The following is an 18,970-nucleotide window of genomic DNA, read 5'->3' as shown; positions in this document are numbered from 1 at the left end:
TTTCATATATTTTCTTCTTTTTTTTTTTTTTTTTTTTTGTTCTGACAGCAGCGTTGATTGGGGATACAAAAAGTATGCAGGCATAACCTCAATTTTATGCCTACTCTACTTGCATTACCTTAAAAAATATAAGTCTCTAAATTTATTAAATCTGCAATTTATCTATAAAACTTCACTAGTTACTTTGCATTAATTAGATTTTACTCTTTGCAATAATATGTAAAATTAATGAAAATATTTGGGGGAAAACAATGAAACTTAAAAAAAAAAAAACATTTTTGTAAAAACCACTTGGCTTAAACCACTGTTTAAACCAACATAGTTTAAACCAAACAACCCTGCTGCTGGATGGCTAAATATTTTTTAGGTAAATGTAAGGCTATAGGGGCAACATGTTTATCAACGTGAAATTTTAAACTTAAAAAAAATATTTTTTTCATTCTGCCTAGTACACAGGGCTAGTTTACACTTTCAGGAGGAAGTCTGCAAGGGTTGCCGTTATTCAAATTAAATGAAACTTTTTTTGCAATTGTTTTGACCTAAAAGGGAAAATATTAGAGGGTGTACGACTTGAGATATCAACTTTTTTCTTTTTTTTGGGACCCCCTAATGCTCGTGTTTTAAATTGATTCCCCTACTTTTAGGAGGAAGATCGTGAAAAAAATCGAAAACCTGCGTATAAGTCGAGCCTCCCCACATGCTAAAAAAAATCAGGAATGTTTTGCCACTAATTTTGAATAGAAATATAATAAAAGGAAGATGAAATTTAATTAACATTCTTACGTTATTAAACGTTCAATTATAATTTTGCACAAATAGGTTTCACTTTTGCAATCGCGATTTCTGTAAAAGGGTGTGATTTTGCTTTAGCAAGTTTTTTTACTAGTTGCTTTTATTTTAAATACATAGCAATACCCATATTACATTTTTTGTAAAAATGAGCATTAATTTGCAGCTATCAAAATTCCGGAATTCGGCGATTCCCGCAATTTTTGAGTATAGTCCGCCGCTTACTGTAAATATTTAGTCTTTATTTTGGTCAGACCATGTAAAATTACAGCAGAATATGTACGTATTTATTTCTACAGCATCTGCTTAAAAAAGTTGGACTAAAGTCTGGAAAATATTCACGTTTTCGAATGATTTTTCTCCCCAAGAATAGTTAGCTAAAACTTTCGGAACTTCTGCCCTATGTTAAGTCAATTCCCAAACTTTCAACATCATTTTTTGAACTAAATTTCTCGACTAATACGCCAGTATATATAATAGTAGTTACTAGAACTATTAAAGATACCTTTTAGTATTTGCCAGTTTCTTACGGGTTATAACCAGTTTCTGCTTCTGGCAGGGCAAAAACCGGGCTTTGATGGCAAAAAGCCAACCCTGATCCTCAGTCACTGTAATAGAAATAAAATTTTAATTAGAGTAACCCTTCACTACTTCGCGCTTTTCCTTTGTCTAAAGAAAAATTACATATTTTTTAAAAAATCTTGTTTTACAATTGACATCAAAGGGAAAAAAAGGTTAATTTTCTCTTTTTAAACCATTAACAAAACTGGCGTCCATACTCAATTTGTGGCAGTTTAAGCTGCAACTTTCAATTCTTATTCTACCATACAGCATTTGTAAAAGTTTAAATTACTTTCCTTTATTTTAAAGGAGCAATTGACGAGCTAATATTCATTTGTTTTTGTTAAGAAAATAGTCCTATGATGATGAATTAATCTTTTGTAGGTGACATGCCATTAATCTGTACGTTAATTAAATTGCTACTTTTTAAAGACCTCCGTGATGTTGCGCTTTTTTTTTTAGTCTTCGAACAAGTGCAATATAACGAGGGGTTACAGTTTTTCATTCACAATCAACACTTTGAAGAGTGCATAAGTTACTTTCAAGGGAAAAAAATTCATTACTTTCAATGACAAGGAGCGACTTTAAAAGTAAGAAATGAGAAACTCTCCTTTTTTAAAAGGTTAAAATTCATAAAACATTTATGTCCAAGAGATACAACTTTTCATGTTAGGTCACTGTAAGTAGCCTTACACCAGAATTTTTTCCGAACGTTTTCAACATTTAAAACGATAAATCACCTCTACATAAGTCAATATTTAGTTGCATTCTAGAAATGAATTATAGAATAATTTTCCAATAGAAAATGCACTTAATTATACAGAATTTCAAAAATCAAATTGTCATTAAAAACATTAGCTTTGTTGTCAGGATGTTGCACTTGATTGTGGTAATACCTGTATTCAAAGAAAAAGTCTCAAAAGAATTTTACCTGTCATTCATGCAACTCGTGTCTCTTACGATTGGAATTAATTTTGACATCAGTCCTTTCGGAGGCAACTCGATTTCTTTCTACCAAGAGAGAAAGATGAGTCACAACAGAACATAAACATTAGCTAGCCTCCATTAAAATTGACAGGAATGCTGGGATATGATGCACCAAGGAATACATGCATGATTTCCTGTACTTATTGTTGCCAAATTGAAACAAATTTTGTGATAAAAATGACTAGAGGCATAACTTTATGAAACAACAAAGAGTGTGACGTCACACAAAAGACACGGTTTCGTTGGCTGACAACTTCGCCGATCCAACTTGAGACAAGTCCAAGCAACGCCCAAGGTGGAGCCATTGAACTCTAATAATAAGTATAGTTTTAGTCAGGGAGGTTAAAGGGGAGGAGATAAATCTTTACTATGTAGTAGTAGCAACGTTCGTTCACTTTTTCCAGAGAGCGCTGTATGTGCACCGCTCCCGACAATCGCAGCAGATCAATGTAAATATGCTAAGTTTCTCATTTTTTTACAGGCAGCTATTAAAGCAAAGAAAGAAAAAAACTACTGGAAATTGGTTGTAATAAGGGGCCAGTATAGTGGACGATGTACGGCTTTCGTCCACAGGAAGTTAGCGCAGTATTTTGATGAAAAAATTTATTTTATTTTTCATAACCAATTTGCCGAATTCGTCTGCTATTAATATTGTGCTGTGCGATGTTTTATTTATTACGAGTTGGAATTTTTCTATTCCTGTAAATAATTGACGAAATGAGAATGTAGTAGAATTATTTACGTAAATAAATTTTTTAAATTAGCTGTAAATTTCGTGACGTTTTTCGAGAACTAATTAAAGCGAAAAAAAATTTTACTTTCACGACCTTTAACAGATAAAAATAAATGTTAATGTTCTATTTACTTAACTTCAAGCTGATATTGATTATAATAATTTACTCACTGCTTAAACAGAATTGTTATCATTATTTTTTTATTATTGAATTTTTTTCGACAACCAAATGGAAAAAAAATCGAGAAACCTTATTTATTCAAAAATTTATACCTTGGAACGCTTTTTTGAGATAGTTTGTGGGGTTTTCTGTTGAAATAATCATGTTTTTAAAAATTACAATTTACTCTTTTTGTACATGTATTTTTAAATGAAAAAGGTTTCCCGATTTTTTTCGATTTGGTTGTAGAAAAAAAGGCAATAATAATAAAAAAAATAATGATAACAATTATTTCTAAGCAGTGAGTAAATACATGAATAAAATGATTATAATCAATATCAGCTTGAAGTTAAGTAAATAGAACATTAACATTTATTTTTTTTCTGTTAAAGGTCGTGAAAGCAAAATAATTTTTCGCTTTAAGTAGTTCTCGAAAAATGTCACGAAATTTACAGCTAATTAAAAAAATATATTTACGTAAATAATTCTACTACATTCTCATTTCGTCAATTATTTACAGGAATAGAAAAATTCCAACTCGTAATAAATAAAACATCCCACAGCGCAATATTAATAGCAGACGAATTCGGCAAGTTGGTTATGAAAAATAAAATAAATTTTTTCATCAAAATACTGCGCTAACTTCCTGTGGACGAAAGCCGTACATTGTCAACTATACTGGCCCCTTATTACAACCAATTTCCAGTACTTTTTTTCTTTCTTTGCTTTAATAGCTGCCTCTAAAAAAATGAGAAACTTAGCATCATTTACATTGATTTGCTGTGATTGACGGGAGCGGTTCGCCGACAGCGCCCTCTAAAAAAGTGAACAATCGTTGCCACTTTTACACTAGCAATCCCGTAGGACATTTCTCTCCTTCTTCCTACTCCGTGGTTTTAGTATAGTTCAATGGGTGGAGCAATCCTCAATACCAGCCAACACCGGCAGAGCTCAGACTTGTTTCTAAACCTTGACGTCATCGTTAAGTAGATAACACGGCTTGTTCCCCCCTGCATTCCTACCTCCATGGGAAGCAATCCTTCTACCATGTATTGGCATTTATCGATGTTTAGGGATCTCCAAAACAGTTTATTTTTGTCAGTGGGCAAAGATGGCGATGGAGTGGCTCAGACTTTCAGATCTCTTTATTAGGAGGGAGGTGTCCTCCACGTGGCAAGCTTATCTTGATGTGTTTGACAGTTTGGGCCAGTTGGAACCTCACCATCGACGGTGAACAAGGAAGACAAAAGCTTTCTTCTGAAACACTCCATACGTGTGGATGACCTCTCCCCTACCACCTGCATTCTTTGCGTTTGTGGTATAAAACGAATAAAGGAGTTGTTATCGAAGGGTCACTCAAGGTCACTGTCCAGTCTTATTGAAGGAAGAGACAGATGACTTCCAGAGTGCCGTGATGGTTCCCAACCGTGATGGTTGAATTCGAATAATTTTTGAGAGTTTTTTTTTTTTTTTTTTTTTTTTTTGTTCAATTTTGGTTCTTATTTTCTGTTTTTAAACATTTGAATTGATAAGCAACAAGATGCTGTAGAAATTTGAATTTTTAGTGAAAATGAAAAATAAAATTCAAATCAAGGACATTCACTACCTACCTTCGATTTTTTCTTTTTTTTTTTTTCCAAAAAAGGAAAGAACGCTTTTTTATTTTAAAACAAAAAAGTAGAAGTTTTTCGTATGGAGTATGGGGTCGTTTTTCAGTGGTTTCAAGACGAACTTAAATGTAATTTGGTGAAATCAAATCAGTTTATACAAAATGATTGAATGGTTGAATAAGGGGGAAATTTTGAAAACAAAGTTTTCTGTAAAACGCTTAACAATGCCACTTGCAACAGATACTGAAATAGGAAAAAAGAAAAAAATATTTGAACTTATCCATAGGCCAGAAAAAAAATATCCTTCAAAGTAGTGTTGGAAATGAGAATTTAAATTTAGGCGTCATGTTTGATGCCTAAGTGGGAGCTATTTTCAATGAGTCAATTACATATTACATCCAAACATAAAATTTGCTATTAAAGACGCTGCCGATAGGATATCTGTAAAATAATCAAAAGGAAATGATAATCAAAGACAAAATTGATGTGCATTTGAAAATTACTTTTACAAATTCATCAATTGAGTCAATCACGGGTCTTTCAGTTTTGAGTTTTGATCAAAAAAAAAACCCCTCCAGACAGAAATTCTGGCTGCGCTAGTGGTGTGGGTTTTATATTTTTCTCACGTTATTTTCATAAAAATTCCCAACTTGGCCCAATGGAACTTTGAATTGGGAGGAGGAAGTATACTGTGGCCATCTGTTTCGATTTTTGAGGATCATTTAAGTCAATAATTGCGTTGAAACTGTCCGTCTATGCATCCATCATTTGTTTAAATTTAACACTTTGAGTTCGATTATGTTTTTCGCAATCCCGAATTGTGATAGCACCCTACTCGTTGAGTTTCTTTTTTCTACAAATAGAATGAAATGGAAATGGACAAAAAATTTGCCCCCTGCTTGTTAAGATTGGTGATTTTCTAGAATAGGGCATACGAGGCATACCCATAAAAAAGAAATAGTGATTAGGATGCGGGAAAAAAGATTTTATGACCGATATCCACGTACACTTATCATAAAGATTATTTACAAGGTATACCGTGTGTATTTTTATTTCTTATCAATCATAAATGATGGGAATAAGTCATTTGGAAAGTTTGTATTTAGATGAAATTTAGCTGTTTAAAGTTCATCTAGGTAGAGTTGAAATTGCTCCTCACCCCCTCAAAATAATAGGAGCAAAATTTTCTGGGTTTAAAAAACGCAAAAATGCCCCCCCCCCCCCCCCAAAAAAAAAAAAAAAAAAAAACCTTATTCGGATATTTTTGTTGACGATTCTGCGAATTTGGAGAAAAATTGTCGCATTAATATTTTTTTTTTTTTTAGAAATTCTTTTTTTCTTCTTTTTTTTTAGCTACGCCTAATTTTCTTTCTCGTTAGATGTTATTGTAAGATAAGCGCGCACGGTCGTTTTTCATTATTTTCTGAAATAGGAACATGATAGGATGCAAAATAAGGTTTGGCGAGCGAAACGAGCAGGAGGCGGCACTCCCTAGTAGTTTCATAACACTTGTTCTCTCTTATCCTTTGAAGTTTTAAAACCTTCCGTTGTTTGACAGCGTAGATGAGTGCAGATGATTTATTGTAAAATGGCTCAAATATGAGTTAGACCTATAAGGGAAAGTATAATAATAGAAAATGGAGGGATAAACATTAATCGATATTTGTCTGCCTGGTAATGCTAAGCCTGGTTTATTCGAGACAGCATTTTTACTTTCAGAAGAGATTAACTTCCTTTGAGTTGTTTCATTATTCATTACCTTTTGCTCAAAAAGACATTTTGATTTTTAAAAAAAATTAAAAAAAAAAAAAAAAAACGAGTACACTCCACATTATTTTAGAATTTTTTTCAAAATCAGGCATTAGTGCTGTTTTGATCAAAAACGTGTTTTGAGATCCAATATCTAATTAAGCTATTTTATGCCTATGAAGCTGAATCCAACCTCTGAACCTCAATAGTTTGTGCGTTCAGGGCCTGATTACGGCACATGCCAAGTAGGCCTGCTCATCTAAAATAATGAAAAATTAATGATATATTAATTGGAAAAAAACTGTTTTGATACTTTGTTCGTATTTCTCTTATTTAGTAATTCTGTAAGAGTAAGACTTAAATTTTTTTTTTACCATTTTTTTTTTTTGTTTGTTTTCTTAAAATAAACTGACTAATTAAGCTCAGAAGACTGAAAAAAAGAATTGTTTGAAAAGTAATCAATTTTTTTTGTTTGAGTGGAAGAGTGTGTTTGGGGGGGAGGGGGGCAATATCCTCTTCGTTTTAATTGAGCTATAAAAGTTTTACTTTATAAAATGAATAATGAATATAAAAAAACAATGGGCAAACAGTGCGACTGCACAGGCCCCCGCGTCCCTATATGCAAGCGTCCTGCTAGGGCTAGTACCCACATTGCGGTAAAGTTAAACAATATTTTGGTTTAACTTAAAGTGATAGAATAGAGACAGAGAGTTTCTCTCTAAATTATTGTGAGTCTTGGGCTTCACTTTTTGTTAGTCGGGTCCAGTGTGCGTTTACCATTCTACCATAGCTGTTATCTTTATTTATAATAGCATCATTATCCTATTATTGAACAATCGCCAATTGTTTTTATCTTCACTTGAACATACCATGTTAACTGCTGTTTTTATATTTATTTAGAGAGCGAAATTTTAGTTGTCGTATTTACAAATAGTCTACGATTTGATTTCATCAATATTTTTTTCGATGCTTAACTCAAGCAGACAAAAAATAGAAAAAGGGAACGGGGAGGGGTGTAAAATTAGGTTTTTCAGGAAACAACATCATATAGATGAACTTAAAATGAAGAACTTCATATAAACCTAATTATAAATTCCCATCATTTAAGATTGATAAAGGTACGTAAATGATAATGAAATTAACATTGATTAGTACATTACTGATTGATAAAGGCCGCGTTATACGCGGTGAATAATCTTTATGATAATTGTGTTGATGGATAGCGGCCATAAAATCTTTATGTTTATTAGCGTATCCCAATCCCCATTCCTTTTTTCTGGATAGGCCGCGAAATACCTATTCTAGAAAATCATCAGTCATAATATGATGGGTGCGAATTTCTTGGCCATTTCCGTTCCATTCCATTTGTAGAAACTAGTAGGGTCCTATCACAATTCGTGATTGCGAAAAACATAATATGAATTCAAGACGTCAATATTCAGATGATTTTTCCTTCATTTTTTTCTTTCTTTTTTTTCATCTACGAATCCACGATTTGAATAACTCCCCCCCCCCCCCCCCGTCTATTTGATTAATATCTTCCAGTCAAGTCATTACGTTCATTCACGTGAATTTCTTACCACTCCTCACTTTTCGTTTTGTTTCCTCTGTAAATTGTAACTGGATTCACATTCCAGAGTTAAAAGTTTCCGCTTTTGAAAATTGTCCATTTTAAAAACTTTTTGATGACTCTTTTCTGTTCTCCGGTTTTTAATTTCACATATTTCTTTACTTGAAAACCATTCTGCCTTTTTCGCTCGACACTCATTTTTATTTGCCTCCGAGGCAACATTAAGATAAGCTAATTTTTAAATTTAAATATTTTAAGAATATCAAAGAGAAAATAAATGTCAATCACTCAAGAAACCATATTTGAGTAAACTTTAATAAGGCACTGAAAATCTCAGTCAAACTCCAATCTTGTAGCGACTTCTGGCCAAACGCAATAACACCTGCTTTTCTGCAATCAGCACCAGCTTCTTGTTTTCACTTATTGTTTTTCATTAAAATTAAAAGAAAAGGATGTCGCTATGGAAAATGAAAGAATATTAAGGTTTCAGTTTCAACAATAATAATTAAAAATAATGTGCGGTTAAAACTAAATTCGTGCCCAAGGCAGCTGTGCATAGTTAGCCTTTTATTGGGAAATGCGGCCTGAGTATGATGTATGTGTGAAATGTGAAAACCCCAGGAGTGCGTGCTCCCCCCCCCCCCCAATAGTTACTGGTGCAGACTGTTTCATTGAACATTCTCAAGGTGTTTTCTCGGGTATTTCTCTCTTTTTTTTGGGGGGGGGGGGCACTCTCATTCTTTTCTTGAGCTTGATGGTCTTCTTCGTATTTGAAGGTGCATTCCGTATAATCTTCGTATTACTCTGGAGAGGATGGACAACCCTGGTGCAAAATGTCTGATTTTAATGACAAAAACTGGCAATTCTTCAGAAGCTTAAAATGTGTCCACACATACACAAAGAGAGAGAGATAAGAGAAGAGAGTTGCTGTTAATCTAAGAGTGTGATTAATACTCAAGCAAAACAATCCATGTTACTGATCAGTTAATCAATTTTAAAACTTTTTAATGGACATTTTGCTTAAATATTTTAACAACTTTAATTGGGCGAAGAGAATGCAACATCGAAAGTAGCGTAAATAAATCAAATCCGCAAAATTATACACAGTTCTCTCATTTAAAATACTATACATATAATTTTTAAAAATGCCCTTCGGCACTTTTTTTTTGCGCAAATTCACAAAAGATTATATAATACTCTTTCATTAAAAAATGCTATGACTGAAAAAAAAAAAAACCCCTTGATATCATCTCATTAGTTCCGGGGGAGGGGGCATTGAAAAATGATTCAATAACATCAAATCCTCAAAGAAAAAAAAACTTGTAATTAAAAAAAAAACATACATATCCCTTTTTCCCCCCTTTGAGTGCGCGGGGAGGGGGGAGGATTGAAAGCTACAAAATAAAATAAATCCGCAACACGGTGTTACTGGTATAGCGTGTGTAGATTCAAACAATCGACGTCCTTCTTTTGTGGGGAGTGGAAGGGGGGAGGGACGTAATTTTATTACAATGCGCAAAAAATGAAGTGGTAATTACGAACACAGTGGTCGCCGCTTACATGAATCACGTTTCATCTTAACAGTTTTGATTCCATGAAGCGGCTAATATTCAATACAGCTGGATTTTGTTCTGTTTTTGACGATTTGATTAATTAATGCGGCTGATTCGATTAACCACTGATTCAATTAACTGGCGCGTCCACTGTAGCTCAAATTTTATTTATGAGGAGCAAGGAATGAAAAAAAAATCATTTCTTCAAAGCAATTTAATAAATTTTCTGGTCATTTTCCGCTAAGTAAACTTTGTCGTCTGTAAAATAGCTCAAAGCATTCAATAACACCTTTAAATAACTTAATACGTAATATACGGTCCCCTCATTATCCTTTTTAACGCTTGCTTAGTCACGGGATGAGAAGGAGAATATTTGCGCCGCGCAATGCTACAGCTGCTGTCACAGACGATTCCTGGATGTACTTCCGGTCTTCAGTGGCAATAGCTGTTTTTGTTGTTTAGCGTCACGGGCTTTCCGTGGCAATAGCCAAAGCGTTTTGAAAATTAAGTTTGTACCAAATAAGTGGAGCTCATCAGCATTATTACCTTCTTTGGCTGCTAAACCTGTAATAATATTGCGTAGAATAGTCAAGATGAAACTGAGATACAGATTGTGGGATATCAAATAATTGTTTAATATCACTATTGTCCCTCTTTTGTCTACTGTCCCTCATTTCTTTATGTTGTTCACTACTTTGCAAAAGATTAAAATTGTTATTTTTTTCAACATTTTGTGCTTGACTAACGTTGTGCTTTTCACTTGTAGCAACTGAATTATTTAATAAAGCGATTCTAATTTTCACGTTATTCTTAAACTCAAAGTCTCAAGCAATATGTACTTGATTTATGTAAATGAGAAGCTGGCATTATAAATGGCAACTTTTGTTAAATAAGATTGTGGCCAAAGATTACATGGGAAATAATACTTATTAAATTTCTGGAGCAATAAAAGAAACTTCTTTAATACAGTAAAACCTGTAAAGTTGACTACCCTTGTAAGTTGACCACCTGTCTATGATGACCGCCTTTATCAGGAACGGAATTAGTCCTATCTTATATATTGAAAGAAAACCTCTATAACTTGACCATCTCTCTATCTTGACTACTAATGTACACCTAATTTGGTTTGGAGTATTGTAAAAAACCCTTTGTAAGTTGACCAGTTGGTTTATTTTTTGAAACTTTCTTCCGCAATTATTTTATATTTTATTATTTATTTATTTGTCTTTTTTTTTTTGATAGTTTTCCAAGAAAATTTTTAATGCTTTTACTAACAGACTAGCATTTTACTAAATAAATAAAACCGCAACATAAAGCTTATGCTGCTCTTTAATCTCCAAACTTGTTTTTCATTCGTTGTTCTATTTAAGATAGCCTACTCTCTGTTCAAAGAAAATAGGTGTCAGTACAAAAGTACAAAGTCTTTTCTATCAGTTGCAATATGTTGTGGCAACACTGGAATTGTGCTAAAGAACAGGCCCGGATCTATAAATTTTGGGCCCCCTGCAACAAAATATGTAGGGCCTCTCCCTAGTAGCCAGCAGTATCTATTTGTAAAGTTAACAAGTCTTAGTGCTAGTTTTTTTTTTTTTTTTTTTTTTTTTTTCAATTTCTAGGGCCGTTGGCCCCCTTAAGGACGTGGACCCCCTCAATGCGGGTACGCAGATCTGGGCCTGCTAAAGAGTAAAGTTACATATTTCTGGTGCAAGGGATTAAGAGATAGGACATTTCAATTTTGCCTTTATTAACCGGGAGAGTCGAGCTTGTTGCTCTTTTTGCTATAAGTTTTACATAAAAAGGCTTCAAAAAGAAAGTTAACTGAACTTGAGATTAATAAAAAGTATGAAATATGAAAATGAATTGAGAAGGGAGAAAGTCAGAGAAAATTAGCTGGGCACATGTGGATTTTCCAGAATTAGTGTCTAATATGGTTGAAAACAAGGAAAAAATGACAAAAATATTTGAATAGTATTTTTAATTAGTGTTTCATAATGTTAAACAATGAAAGTGAGTTGAGAGTAAAGGGTGAATTCGTCAAAAAATGAATACATGGTGCAAGAAATGACAAAAAATAAAAAAAAATCATTACCGCCCTTTATAAGTTGACCAACTGTCTAAGTTGACTGCCAAAGTACTGCACCGCGAGTGGTCAACTTACACAGGTTTCACTGTATTAAAAATGCATTTCAATATTTTCTTTTTTTTTTATACATGTTTGTTTCGTTCCCCCCCCCCCAGCGTAGTGGAGTGAATTGGCATGCGATATGGGCCATATACGACCCACGGGCCCCAGCTTTTCAACCTCTAATTTATGTAGAAGTCGACTACGAGAATTACCTCTTAGCATATGTTGTAACCATATTTTTTCATTGTACTAAACGGGAAACAAATGCGTCGAGTTATCGGGATGCTCAAATTATACAAGTGACGGGTTATCGCGGTTCCACCTAATTTTTTGGAATAAATGTGACATAAAAATTAACCAAGACGCTTTACCGATACGTAAAACAACCGAAAATAGAATGTTGGGATTACTATTTCAAAATTTTGTGGTAAAGTTAAATAATGGAAAAAAAAGCCAAAAACTAGATATTTTCGGTAAAATATGTTCATATTTCAATAAAATATCTCTAATATACTCCACAAAACTAACCATACAGAAAAATCTTTCACAACAAAATGTTAACAAACGACCTAAATACTTCCTGGCATAAAATTTTCAGCAAATTTAAATAATAAATCGTTTCCAAGGAACAGTTTGAATTTTGTAATTTTGTCGTAAATTTGGTTTTGAGAAAATCAACATTTTCTGTTTCACTATTGAAAATTTCATTATTAAATAAACAATTTAATTTTTAATACGAATTCACCACAAATAAGGTATTATGATTCATTTGAAATGGTATTAGTATTAAAAATTAAAACATTGTATGCACTTTTTACTCATGCGTTTTATATACATTTTTTAGTAAAGAAAAGGGGCGTGGCTCCCACAAATAGTGTCATACTTTCGCCAGTTTTCCGTCGATTCAATTCTTTTTTTTAAAACGGTTCAGCTAAAGGTTTAATTTTTAGTAGTATAATGAATGAAAAGCCGTTTGTTTGACCAATTTTTACTCATCTGAAAGCCCCTTATCGCCTTTTCCGTCGATTCAATTCTTTTTTTTTAACGGTTCAGCTAAAGGTCTAGTTTTTAGTAGTATAATGAATGAAAAACCGTTTGTTTGACCAATTTTTACTCATCTGAAAGCCCCTTATCGCCTTAATCAATGACTTCTCACAAAATATACCAAATAGTTAAGCTATAAAAATGGAATTTTATAAATAAGGTAGATAACATTGATTTCGAACTATTGTTTCGATTATTTTAAATTATTAAAATTGAAAACTCCCTTTGTACTAATTTATTCACAATATTTTTGGTAAATCTGTATTTTGATAACACGAATTGATTTGAAGGTTTTTCCACTCGTTAGCAGGTGACATGTAGTTGTCCATGGGAGAAAAACCTATTTTCTAAGTTCAAACCTAAATTGTTTGCCTTGAGATCTATTTTTGGTTATCACGAAAGCTAAGCGAAGCGGGAAAATGAAGTAATCTGAACTATATTGGAGATTCTGACGATATTAAGGGAATGCATGGCAGCAAGAAGATTTCTCATTTAAACTTCCCCGTCAAAATTGTTGCTTCATGAACATTTCCGGTGATCCTTTTGATAACTATACGTGTATCTTTCCAAAATCTAGATAGGTTTAAATTTTAGAGAAGATTAATTGGGGAACCAATTTTTAACTGGAGATTGTGTTGTGTCATTCCTGGTATATTCAGAGAATTTAAAATTCAGTTGGAAACTTTATGGATTCGTTCTCATCCACAAATCTATCGATTGATTTAAATAACTTCAAATTACCGGACAACAACTGTTGTATCTAAAAGTTAATTGCGTCTGCATCAACGTTTTTTGCTACCAGAACAGCGCAACTACAGAGGCAATTATGATGAAAAAAAAAAATTAAATTTATCCGGGAATACACTGTTAAATAGTTCATTTTTCGTCTCAACGGCAGTGTAGAAATTGTCTGGCTATTTGTTGTACTGTATACACTACTCGACTTTGAAAATGCAACACCAAGAAGAAGTGGTCAAAAAGTGATGAAATTGGAAAAAAGACAGAGACAGCAAGGAATAATAAATGATCTTAACAGAGCGAGAACGGCGTCGGCTCAGTAGGATGTAGGACCACCGCGGACAGCGATATAAGAAGAAACACATCTAGGCATAGAGTCAATAAGGGTGCGGATGGTGTCCAGAGGGATGGCTCTCTTTTCCCTTTCAACCCTTTGCCACAGTTCGTGTTCTGAACGAGGCAGGGACAGAGTCTGCAAACGGCGTCCAATCACATCCCACACATGTTCGATTGGTGACAGGTCAGGAGAGTATGGTGGCCAGAGAAGCAGCTGTATGCCTTGGAGAGCATGTTGGCAGATGCGAGCACTGTGCGGTCGGGCGTTATCCTCCTGAAAAATTGCATTAGGTAGCCCTTGAAGGTAAGGGATTGCCACCGGCCGCAGCACATTATCCAAGTATCGTTGGGCCGTCATAGTGTCCTGAATACGAACTAGAGGTGATATGGAACTGTACGCAATTGCACCCCAAACCATTATGCCACGTTGTCGTGCGGTGGGACGTTCCACAGTTACTGCCGGATTAGATCTGTCTCCACGTCGACGCCACACACGTATGCGGCGACTATCACTGGATAAACAGAAGCGGGATTCATCTGAGAACACGACATTTCGCTATTCTGTCATCCACGTCGCTCTAGTCCGGCACCATACTAAACGTTGCTGTCTATGTTGTGGGGTCAATGGCAGTCTTCTTAGCGGACGCCATGATTGCAGAATACGTGCGACCAAACGACGGAAAATGGTTCTGGTTGACACGGGAACATTCAGGGTATCTTGCACCTGCTGCAGAATCGAGGAACAAGTGATTTGTGGGTCTGCTACAGCTTGTCGGTGGATGCGTCGATCCACGCGTTCTGACGTCACTCTGGCTGCCCCTGCACCCCTCAATCTTTCCACATTTCGTTGTTCCAACCATCTTCGGTATAGCCGATGCACCGTGCTCGCATCCATGTGGGTATCGGCTACGATTTGACGTACGGACCAACCTCCCCTTCTCAGTTCGATCACCATACCCCTAGTAAAATCGTCTGTCTGCTGGAAGTGCCTTCGTTGACGGCGGCCTGGCATTCTCTCGTGTTACACGTATCCTCCAAGACAAAAACAAGATTTCTTCGATAATTCTCCAGTCAGAAATAACGACACGAATATTGCCCATTCTGGAAGTTCCTTCCATTATATCTTACTTCAAGTGCGTCGGAGAGCTGCACATTTCACATCATTTACATAACTCAGTGATGTATGTCTACTCTCAAATTTGCATAAATTTCTGAACACTCCTTCTTGGTGTTGCATTTTCAATGTCGAGCAGTATATTTTGATACAGTTCAATTACACCGCAATACCCAGCAATTGCTTAGAAAATACTTGTGTGAATAGATCATTTTGAGTTTGTACTTGCGTTTGTCATAGTCAATCGCATTATCTCGACATTACGCAATAAAAAAACTGTTTTAAACTTGCGTTGATTTCATCGGAATAACTGGTAATGTCTGCCGGAAGTCCCCAGACAGTACTCAGACAATTTCGCTTTAAAGTTTATCGTTGCCGTTCAAATCTTCCATAATCCTATGATGTACTTCGAATGAATGCTTTTGCTCATTAGCCATAGTACACTTATCCCAAATTATAATTGCACTCTTTTGCAACACTACAGCCATTCCGCGTTTTTTCTTTAACGTTACACATTGCGTTTTGTTTGTTATGAATATGTAATAGGCAACTTTAAAGCTGAATGTGCTGTTCGTCTACCATCTAAAAAAAGTAGCAGCTATGCCTGACGATGCAATTATCACTGCAATTTTCTGTTGCGAACGTATCTTTGCAAGAATTAATGATATTAAAAATCTTTTGGGAAAAAAAGAAAGAAAATAAATGTTTTCCGCTTAAATTCATTAACTTTACAGAAATTATCCTGGAATATTTTTGAAGAATTCAGTAGTCTTCTTTGTTAAAGTCAGTTATGATTCTGGCACCTTCAGAGAAACCTAACGTAGGTTTAATATAATAGCCTGGAACCTTCCTGCTTTTCTAAGAAGGCTCTCAAAGCATTAATGTTAGCATTGCCAGCGCTAAGACAGGCTCTTAAGCAAGTAGCTCCAATGTAGCTCGTCTGCAAAACTTTGCAAAGCTTCGTGATCCAGATATCTTTTTGCTCTTATTGGGAGCTGAGTCAATCTGGACGGACAGTCATCGAACTGAAACCGATACACCTATTAAATACGTTCAGTTAATCTTGATACTGGTGGAGAAAAATATTTTTCACAACGGTGTGAAATCTGCAATTTGTAGCAATTCAGGAAACGTTTTGACAAATATAGTTGATTTTCTCAGGAAGTGAATAATAACCTGTAAAATATCGAAACGTTATATAGAAATAATAAGCAACGTTTCTGAGTTTTTTTTATCATAGTGTTTTTATCAGTAAGTCAAATGATGTTAGAGTTATATCGATTAATTAACTTACTCCGCCATCTATTAAGAATTTTTAGAACTAAAAAATTAATTCACACTATTATTGTATAATTAATATTTAATTTGCAATAAAAAAATATAAAATCTATCCTATCTCTTAAGTTGGACCAAATGATAAAAATTTGATAAAAATCGGCTGAGTCGTTTCGGAGTTTACACCGAACAAACATCGTGACATGAGATTTTTATATATATAGATGTAAAGTTGATTAAATATTAAAATTTAGCTGATTTGAAGTTAATCATTAGTTTACGCTGTAGCCTTTCCCCTTTAACGGATTCTTATATTCGCTTTAGCTTCTTGAAATGTCCTATTCATAAGTACAAAATTGAATGTATGATTATTACATTAAAATTTGCTCTTCTTTTGTATGTAAAAAAAAATTCTATAGCAAACGTTTTCTGCACCTCGCATTTGCAACATCACATTTCTTTTTAAGAGCTAAGCAGTAGAGAAAGTGTAAAGTGATTATTTTTACAAAACTTTTTGCAACTACATTTCAAAATCAGAGTCATACACTGTAAAATTGATTCAAAAAGGTTCCTGGGAAATAATGGGCAGCTGATGTGCCATATTTCTGCCAGTAGCATATCTTGCAAAAATGGGAACGTTTTCCGCTAAATGTTAGTAACCTTTCCAAAATTACCCTTGAAACTTTCTGAAGAATTTGAAAATCTCCCCAGTTAAATCCAGTTATGTCTCGAGAACCTTCAAGAAAATTTGAGTAAGTTTAATGCAAATTGATAATATCCTTCCTGATTTACCAAGAAAGCTCTGAAAGTATGAATGCAATCACGGCCATAGCCAAGACTGAATTCTAAGCAAAAACCACTCATCACCCTTGCCTGCAATTCTTGACTCGCATAGCTGCAGCCATGCGATGACTTATTCGCTCTCATTGGAAGCTTCGTCAATCTAATCTAAAAATAAAAACAGTCGTAAAAAACAGGAAAATTTCGGAAAAAAAACCGTTTATTTTTCCGAAGAAGTTTATTTCCACTTCGGAAAAATTGAAAAATTAAATTTTTTCAACTTTTGAGGAAGTTTAAATTGAAACTTTCAGCAAAAAGTTATAAAAATTAGAAATTTCTCATACTGAAATTCTGATGCTATCCCTCCCCCCCCCACCTCCTCCTCCTTGTATGATAAAATATTGTCTAACTTTCATAATGTAAGTTATTGTATGATAATATAATTTGTATATACTACATCAAAAAACATTTCATACTTTTTGCACAAAAAATGAAACCAATATCCTTAGTGAAGAATTTATTTTCCTTCTTCATGAAACAAACGAGCATAACTTTTATCTCAGAACAATGTTTCTGCTGACTGTACGAACCAAACGTACAGGGTGCGGGAAAAAAACCCGGGCAAGCAATTTTCCATGTAACTTCATTAAAAATAACTAAATTAACAAAACACAAAAATTAATAATATGAGAAGACCTTTAGCAATCAATAAATTAATTGGTTTTAAACGGGCAGCCTTTTGCAGTAATACAGAGGAGCAACTGCTTATTGAAAATTTCGATCAAGGGCAGCAAGTGTTTTACCTTTAATCAATCCTATTCCCTATAAATCAACTGGTTTAGAGAGTTTAAACTTTTATGTAGTTTAGGGTAGAATTTTGACTCTAAAATAGGCCATACAGTGTAATAAATAGAATTGAGGTCTTGCACGCAGAACGTCAACTCTAAAGATGATATCATGTCAAAAACAATGCGCCAAGCACCACTTTTGTCTTTTTGGCCATATGAACTGGTGTGGAGTCAAATTGAAATGTCCAGTCTACATTGTTGTGCTGAAGTGCTCTTAGGTCCGCATAGCTACAACAGTTTCTAAAATGTCCTTCTGGTAGACTTTTTGACACTTTTACGGCCCTCATCCACAGAAAAACAGACATATTTTGTCGCTTGTGCCGATTCCATCACAGACTAAGCCTGACTTCGAATTTTGGCAATGTTTAACATTTTCTGAAGTGCTTGAAGTGTTTACAGACCAAATTCTATCGTTCTGGGGGTTATTAGTTGGTTGAACTGTAAATCAGTGAAAGGTACCTCTTCCAGCGTGGACTTGTGGCTCGTCTTAAACGCTTCTGGCATCTTTGGAATCATACAAATTTGTTTTCCTCAGCAAAAGCCTGAACTTTTTGGAGCTAGTAAAGCTTCTGTTCGATCTGTTTTTGCCCATAGCCGCACTTATTGGTCACAAATCCTCCCCCCCCCCCCCCCCCGTCTCACGAGCGACTTCTCTCGCAGAAACCCATAGATTTTATTGACCTCCCTTTTGGATGACCAGCGGATAAACTGAAATGTTCACAGTTTGTTTTTATACACTTCTTGGACATCGACTATCATTTCCAAGCCACTTGAAGCGGCATACTGCATTAAATACTGTTTGCTGAGACACAACAAGCAAACGAATTGTCATTCTACTTGATTAAACAACTTTAAAATAGCTGGTCTTTTGCTTAAAATTGTAAGAAAATCAAAAAACTATATAGGGTCTGGTGGGGGAAAGTGGTCAATGGGGTAAAGTGGTCATACGTCAAATAAATGGCTATAGCTTGGAAATAAATGTTCGAATGAAAGTGAAA

The 18,970-nt window shown here is 34.5% G+C and overlaps 1 protein-coding gene across 2 annotated transcripts in view; it reads right to left on the bottom strand.

Moving 5' to 3' along the window:
- Nucleotides 1-2,410, bottom strand: part of LOC129218215 (uncharacterized) — a 90,811-nt gene extending 88,401 nt beyond the window's left edge. Inside the window, exons 1-2 of one of the 2 annotated variants that reach the window (XM_054852433.1) lie at nt 2,282-2,410; nt 1,295-1,397 (exon numbers count right to left, since the gene is read on the bottom strand). The gene's annotated coding sequence lies outside the window, so the exon portion shown is untranslated. The remainder of the gene's footprint in view (nt 1-1,294; nt 1,398-2,281) is intronic. The other variant, XM_054852434.1, reaches the window with a different exon arrangement.
- Between the last annotated feature and the right edge of the window lie 16,560 nt (nt 2,411-18,970).

The sequence above is a fragment of the Uloborus diversus genome, chromosome 3 (assembly GCF_026930045.1).
Source record: "Uloborus diversus isolate 005 chromosome 3, Udiv.v.3.1, whole genome shotgun sequence".
Classification (NCBI taxonomy): Eukaryota; Metazoa; Arthropoda; class Arachnida; order Araneae; family Uloboridae; genus Uloborus; species Uloborus diversus.
The sequence above is the reverse complement of the archived record's forward strand: the minus strand, read 5'-3'. Positions and strand labels throughout refer to the sequence as shown.